The sequence below is a fragment of the Cariama cristata genome, unplaced genomic scaffold, assembly GCF_000690535.1.
Source record: "Cariama cristata isolate BGI_N322 unplaced genomic scaffold, ASM69053v1 scaffold33249, whole genome shotgun sequence".
Taxonomy (NCBI): Eukaryota; Metazoa; Chordata; class Aves; order Cariamiformes; family Cariamidae; genus Cariama; species Cariama cristata.
The window spans coordinates 69482-77931 of record NW_009634755.1 but is presented as its reverse complement, the minus strand read 5'-3'; positions in this window follow the sequence as shown (position 1 = coordinate 77931).

Here is an 8450-nt window from a genome sequence, read left to right as displayed (position 1 = left end):
AACAATTGCGTATTACTGGGGGGAACATGCTCACGAAGAGTGTGATGGTTCATTTCTCAGTCAGATCAGCCAGGTCACGTTAAATTGGACAGCAGCAGGAGGTGCAACCCATCCACCCTGCTGTAAATAGAATCGTAGAATCATAGAATCATTTGGGCTGGAAGGGACCTTTAGAGGTCATCTAGTCCAACCCCCCTGGGGTGAGCAGGGACATCTCCAACTAGATAATGTTGCTCAGAGCCCCATCCAGCCTGACCTTGAATGCCTCCAGGGATGGGGCTTCCACCACCTCTCTGGGCAACCTGTTCCAGTGCTTCACCACCCTCATTGTAAAACAAGTTTTCCTTATGTCCAGTCTAAATCTACCCTCTTTTAGTTTAAAACCATGACCCCTTGTCCTGTCACAGCAGACCCTGCTAAAAAGTCTGTCCCCATCTCTCATACAGGCCCCCTTCGGGTATTGGAAGGCCGCAATGAGGTCACCCCGAAGCCTCCTCTTCTCCAGGCTGAACAACCCCAACTCTCTCAGCCTGTCAACTCCTTAATGCTCTCTTCTGCACTGACTTTGACTAATTTCAATTACCAGAGGGATATTTCCACTTGAAAGAGGATCCCAATGCCATTGTGAACGTATTTATTGGCCCACCTTTGGATCTCCTGCTTTCCCCATGCTCTTATCCTTATGGCTGTAAACTAACCTTGATTTTTCTCCAGCAGGATTCTTCATCCCTGTGCATGGCTGTCCCTTCAGGCCTGCTCAGCTGCCACTCACAGTGGTCACAAGGACCTGCTGACCCCATTGCCCAGGCCACCAGGTGGACCACCACTGAACATCACAGTTCATCTAGGGAGCCAGTAAGCCAAAGGCTTTGCTTTTCCTGGTGCAGGACACCATGGGTTACCATTGATCCTGCACTGAGGGCGGGGGGCCGGGGGGGGGTGGATTCTGGTTGCACGGAGGCTGGTTTGGGCTTTTGGGTTGCACCAGGACACCTGGACTGAGGCAGACTGAGAGCTTTGCTGTGGTTTCTGAGCTTCACACAGGTCTCCTTCGTGCCTCGAGCAGACACATCCCTCTCCTCCCAAGTGCTTTTGCTGCCCGTGGTGCCACGGCAGTGCAAGGCTCTCATAGCTGCTTCTCCCCACCGTCAGCATCAGACTCTTCTCGTACCTGTCTTGCTCATTCTGTTGCATGTTGTTTGCTTTACGGACGACCACGAGGTTGGGGAAGACCTTCAGCACTCTGCTTTCTGTGTTGCGGGAGGAGGGCAGAGCTCTGCTCTGCGGTAAGGGAAGGCAAGAGCGACGGTGGGCAGCGTGCCAGTAAAAAGACGCGCTCGCTTGCACCTTCCCGCGGCTCCATCAGACATGGTGCTTGTACACAGGAAAGAAAAAGAGAGAGGAATTGTAGCCACAAAGTGATGCTCCTTTACTGCTGAAAAAGAAGAAACTCTTCTCTTCTGATTTTTATGCTTTTCACTTTCTGCCCTGTTGCAGTGCAGCCCTAACAAACGCTCTCTGTAAAAAGGAAACCTCAATAGAAAAGCATTAGGAAGAGGCCTTCCAGGTAGTGCTTTCCCCTTTCCTTACAACTCCAGGTTCGTACGGCAGTCCCCCCGCTCTGTGTTTCAAGCCGTATCTGCCTGTAACTCACCCACACCACGGAGCACTAGACCTCCCTCCGCGAAGCACAGGCACCGGCAGATAATCCAGATCAGTTTACCTCTGTGTACCTGGCAGCAGGCTACTGTGCAGTGACCAAATATCAGAAGAGTTTGTGGTTAATTAGGATCAGATTAATCCCTGCTGACTGCCTGTCTCTGTGTAAAAAGGGCACTAGAGGTTAGAAAGTATTAAGTACCTTAAACGTCTACTTGCATAATGTAAAAAACTACTGAAGATCCAGATTTTGTGCTTGAAAGTGTGAACGTGAGATTATTTACCCCTAGAGGTATTTATACATGCATCTTATCCTATCAAAGCAAGAAAATCCATTTAAAAATTTCCAGGAGGAAATGTAACAAATATTTGGCCATGGAAAATAATAAACCAGCAGCACAAAGGAGACAAGACATTTACCAAAAAAAAGGCCTTAGAGATTCTGAACGTTATTTCCAGCTTAAGAACTTAGTTCAGCCTATGAGGTATAATTTTTATAGCTGCAGTAAAGCTTTTTCTGAGATCAAATTCTACCTCGTTTTCAATTTTATTATTTCCTATTTGTCATAAAAATACAACAGCTAATAATTAGATAGCGTCATATTTACACCCAGTCTACAGCATTCCCCACAGAGCGCAGGGAGCTTCACAGAAAAGACACATTTTTTTACTCTTATATGTTCAAATTATTTAACACATTCCTGACACTAAAATGTAGATTATATTTTGTTGAGATGCTTAGCTATCGCTAAGCATGTAAGTGGTTATTCGACACCTCAAAACATGGAGAACTTTTGTGCTTTTCTCTTAATTTTAAATGTAATAGTATTTTTAAATGAGGAAGGATCCTGAGGTTGATTTAAAAAGCTGAGCAGCTATATAAATGGAGATCATAGTAGAAAGATTTTTAGAGGCAAGACAAACTAATAAAGGATCAATAGGTTTGGGAGAAAATGTCAAATTTACCCATATCTTCACATACACTGATAGACCATCAGGTCTTTTTTCTTTCTTATTTTTTGTTACTGGCCCATTTATATAAGTATTAGGGACATTTATGTAATAACAAGATATTAGCTCCTTTTGAGGTCATCTGTTCTTGTGACTTATTCCCCGTTTACGATCATAAGCCTCTCATTGTGACATCACCTTGGCGGCTGAGGCAGTACCTGTGATGTCACCAAAAGGGATTATGACTTGAAGTGGGGAGTAAGCTGGAAGAGCAGATCAGCTCCTGAAGAATAAAGGTTTTGTTTTGCCCTGCTAGCAGGGGGAGAAGGAAGCATCCCACCCACCCTTTCTCCTCCACCTGTCATGGTGGAGCTGGACCATTTTTCCATGCAGTGCCAGCTGGCTGTGCAAGGACCCTCACCGCTGCCACCAAAACCCACCGAGGCTCTGCCGTGAACTCTGGTGGGGCAAGGCTGGCCAAGGAGCTGGGTCAGGCCCTCCAGAGTTGGGATGCCCACCTGCACTGCTACTCTTTCGTGCTGCCGTGCCAGTGATGGGATGGCACAAATCACAGAATCACAGAATTGTTTTGGTTGGAAAAGACCTCTGGGATCATCGAGTCCAACCTTTGCCCTAACACCCCCATGTCAACTAGACCATGGCACTAAGTGCCACGTCCAGTCTTTTCTTAAACACCTCCAGGGATGGGGACTCCACCACCTCCCTGGGCAGCCCATTCCAATGCCTAACGACCCTTTCTGTGAAGAAATGCCTCCTCATTTCTAGTCTGAACTTCCCCTGGTGCAGTTTGGGACTATGCCCTCTTCTTCTGTCACTGGTTACTTGGGAGGAGAGGCCAACCCCCACCTTGCTACACCCTCCTTTCAGGTCGTTGTAGAGGGCAATCAGGTCTCCCCTCAGCCTCCTCTCCTCCAGACTAAACACCCCCAGCTCCCTCAGCCGCTCCCCATCAGACTTGTGCTCCAGACCCTTCACCACCTTCATTGCCCTTGAATACAGGGATCTGCTTAGGAAAGAAGCAACCAAGATTGTCAGGAGAAATGCCTGACATCTGTGAACTGCATCCTTCCCACAGGTATTAATGTGTGGGGCATGCCGGTGAAGAAGCATTGAATGACAGGGAGGAAACTCCTCCCGGGAGGAAGGTTGGGGCTGGCTGGGTAGGAGGGTTTAGTTAGCCTGGGTGAACTTTGATGCGGCAAAGTGGGTGCATAAGAAAATATGTGCAACATGTAGCACTACGTACCACCTTCCTTCTCTGCCCAGCTCAGGGGTACATCACAAGCTGGGGTGAGAGGGTAGGACAACAGCTCTCCGCAAAACTGCAGTGAGCACAGGGAGGCACACACAAAAGCCGCAATGGGACACTTGGTTTTCTGACCTTATCCCCAGGCTGAAGGGAGGGTATCCGTGGGATGACAGGCAGGATATAAAAGCTGTGGCTCAGTACTAAGCCGGTTTGGCAACGTGGCTTTCAACGTGGTTCCACCTGGTCGGTTCAGGCCACAGGAGAGGCAAAACCCACAGCTGATGAACTGGCCTATGCAGAGCTGCCCTGTAAATAACATTCTTCCATGTTATTCACTCTGTATGTTGTCATTTGACCTCGTCTCTCTCACCTGCTCAACCAAATCCCTCTTTCTGAAAACCAGGCTTCTTGTGGGAAGTCAGCTCTGCGACTTCATAAACATCTTCATGTTTTCATCTTCTGTTTGGTTCCCTGTCATTTCAGCCAGATCAGTAGCAGAAATTGCAGTTGGCAACATGCTCATATGAGGATCTCTTCCAATGTCATTTACTTGGCATTATTTATTTGGCACTGTAGGAAACTGTGATAGTCAGTTAGATAAGCATTTGGGGAGTATCTGAATTAAAATCAGCTTTTAACATGCTTTATATTCCCTGTCAACAGCAAATGTATTTAAATCATCAGTTCATGTAGTCATCTGGGAGGAAAATATGCTGCCACAGCGTTGCTCCCCACCCCTGCTTTTTGCTCACCGGCCTATCTTGTCTGAGTGTGAATTTCCACCAGGACCCATGCAGGGTACTGACTTTCTCCCAGAAGTATTTTAAATCTGCAAATACCAAAAGAGTGACTTTTGGGGGCAAAGGTGGCATTTCACAGACCGGCAAGTCAACTCTGAACGTGCTGATGCAGCACCTCTGAGCTACTGCAGGCAGCAAACTAGCTGATCCCTGACAGCAGCCGTCACAGGTCAGCTGTGCACTCGGGAAGGGTCTTATCAGATACTCAGAGTCCACAGGGAAAAGGCTTTACTGCTAAAATCTTCATGTAACACTGCAGGAAATATATATACAGCTGAGATTATCTCTTTAGAGCTCATGCATTGTTTTTCCCAGAGTTTGTTAAGCCATCTTCAGCTATGAGACATGCATAGGAGAACTACTTGGATTACAATAAGGATGTACAAAATCTCTATTCTCTCCTCAATCAACTTTTCTTCCTTTTAAAAAAAAAAAAAAATCAAATAAGTTTCATCAACCTAAAACCAAAAAAGTGATCTTGTCCTTGTGGTTTCTCAGCCCTTTTGAATTCTGTCTACTGAAAACCGTAAAACGAGAATGGTCACCGCCAGTTAGAAGACTGACCTGATTTTCCCTCATATTCAGCCTACATTTCTGCATGTGGAAACTTGTGTTGCTTTATCATTGTTACAATATTAACCTCATTCGGTGAAAGAGAAACTCCTGTTTCCTTTGTTTTGCTTTCCACCAGAGAAAGGCACCATTCTGCCCACTGCAGAAGACACCGTATGACACATTACAAATACTTACCCCGCAACTTGAAAAAGGATTTGACTCCAGCACTGATAGCTCACACCGCTTGTTAATTCACTGCCTGGCTAAGGTTTAGGTTGCTCCCACTGCCTGTCTCCAAAAATGCCCCCGGGTACAGTTCCAGGGCTAGTTTATTCCAGGACTCATCCCAGTTCTTCAATGCCAGCCCATCAACCCGTGCATCCCCAAGGGCATCCACATGCCCTTGGGCATCTCACAGGGCACAAAACAGCAGTCCTCAGTGTCATGCTGGAAAATCCCTGCTTTGTTATTCCAAAGTATTAGCAAAACAGGAAAAGGAAGTCACGAAAAACCCATGATATTCATGGTTTAGAGCCACAGAGGTTGCAGAGGACCAACAGCCAAGTGCTGTGCAGTTTGGTCTCTGCTGTTGCCCCTCTGGTACTCAGCCTGCAGCCATGGGCAGGGGTGGGTTACCTCCAGCTGTAAGAGCTCCCAAAAAGCCTGATCGATACTAAGGGTGCTTCTTTCCACCTGGAGCTGGGCAGGAGGGTGTGAGTGAAGCAATCCTCACTGCCGCGCTTGCTGGTTCTCCACCATGCAGGGATGGGAGCCAGGACTTGCTTCAGCCCATATGCAAAGAAAACGCTCTAAGCTTGGAGTTGCAACGGGGCTCCTTGCCAGACCCAGCATCTGGGGGCTCCTGCAGGATGGAGACCCTTTGTGGGGCTCTGCACCGTGCATCCTCCCCACTGGGTCCTGGCTGGACAGGTGCTGGCACTGAGGTCATGCCCTGAGGAGGGGTTTGCTGCCATGCCAGTGTGTGGAGTTTGGTCTGAGACAGTGTCAGCTGGCTGGTTTTTCTTTTAATAAAGCCCCACAGCAATTATTCACTTCGCTGGACTTCTCTTTGAAGGCAATCCTCTACAGTGGTCATCCTTTGAAGAGCCAGATTTTGGCCTCACGCCCCAGCAGGAGGCAGAGGCAGTGGTGATTTTTACATGGCATCTGGATAGCAGTAAGCAAATTCACTTGAACTTGTTCGTCTGGTTGTTGCGTGGCTCTGCAGCCAACCGCCTCCCTGCAGAATAAGATCTGTATGAAATGATGATGCAAATTTTTCTTATCCTGAAATTCAGCAAAACCTTCTTCCTGATTGAGCAAATGCGTTGGTATCTTGCAGTGCAGGCTCTCTCCTGGAAGAGAGATGTGAGCAGCAAGGAAGTTGGTTTGTATTCAACTTAATTTCCCCAGGGTTATATATCTTAAAGCACACAAAAAACAGATGCAGGTAGAAGGCTAAATTCTGTTCTCATTAGTGAAGAGGTAAACGTACAGTAATCATGCTAATGCCAGGGTTGTGCTAGAGCAAAAGGAAGACTGCTGGAGACTGACCTGACACAGAAAAGCAAACAAGAGGATTCTGAAGAGGAAAACCTGCATGTGGTCCTCTCACCTTTTTCTCTTCCTGCCTTTTCCTGGACCAAATTCTGCTCCAGATTGCTGCGTAAAGTCCATGCAGCAGGAGCCCAAACTGGCCAGAGTCCAAAAGCAGAACTGCTCCCTCCTTCTTCTCAGAAGCTATGCCAAACCAGGGCTTGGTTTTGTTAGAACACAGATTAAAAAATCAGACAAAACTCCAGTCTCCTGGGAGGGACATGTGGGAGGAAAAAAGGCTTCAGAAAAAACCTCCCTCTGCCCATAGTGCCTGTGTAGGCTGCGCCTTTCCCTCTAGTTTCTCATGTCAGTCCTGTGACTTTTAGCTGCTTCCAGGGCTGAACAAGCTCTTCACCTTCCTCTCCAGTGCCACTACCACGGAAGGTCAACCCCCAGTCTGTTTTCTGCAGTCAGGGAGCACTCTGTCCCCACAGGAGCCTCCCAGTCCATACTCCCCCAGCAGCTCCCCATTTGCCCCAGGACCCAAGTTGATGTCAATGGTTTGCATTCACAATCCCATACCTGAGAGCAGAATCTGGCCCATGAAGACCTTGAAGATGAAGTTCTGGAGAACATATGTCTCTGGCCATTTCTCTATCCCTCATCTCTCCTTTCTACTCCTGCGTATTTTTCACACCAGACATTGCAGAGCCACCTACTCTGGTGTCTGTCAGTGCTGAGCGGCGGGGGATGCTTCAGCAGTCTGTCCCCTTGCCCACCATGATGGTCACACAGGAGGACATCGAGGGCCCATACAGTAACAGCACTGGCACATCGCAGACACAGATGGGATCTAATCCATCAGTGAAAGCAGCCACGACCTACCACTTCTATCCAGCACTTTCCACCAGTTTTGCTCCCTGTTTGGTGGTTTGCTCACACACCAGGAAGCTCTTTGCTGTTTTCCTTCTCAAAGAGTGGTCGTTTTCTCTGCTCAGTGAGGGGACTGAGAGGTTGGGCTCCCTCTGAAGCTTTCAGCGCTGCTCCTGTAGATGCCCACAGGACCTTCACGTAGACACGGCACTCTATGCTCCAGCCTTCTATCCACACATCCCTGTGCCGTCTTTTCTCCAGACGTCCTCGGTTTGTGCCTTTCCTCACTTCCCTCACAAGCAGTCTAAGTTATCTCAATGTCAAGAAGCATTTCTCAAAATACAGCTGCTAACTCTGCCCCATTCTGTCTTTGAAGAGTTATCTTGGGGGCCAATCAATTGCATTCCTTTTTAAGTACATTTCCAGCATCTTAAAAATAAAATGATTGCCAGCAAATTTATCAGTACTTTCCTCGGTACCTTGTGATGCATAGTCAGATTAAGACCCAAAGAAGGATGTGATGCCTAAATTAGGACACAGGCAAGTTTAAAGACTCTTAAAAAAATCCTAAGAAAGAGCCAGAAACTCCCTTTCTCCACAGCGGCCCCATCCTAATACTTCAGTAGGTCCAGGACACCTCTACATCTGACCTGGAATTTCGGTAATTGCCCTATTTGCTTTGCCGCCCCTGGCTTATGCCCCAAACTGCCCTCGCTGGGACGGCTCAGCTCCTGGCTCCCTGGGCTCACTTGGCAAGCTCAGTTTTCAGACTCATCTCCACGTGGCACCAGCTTCTCCTTGGACAC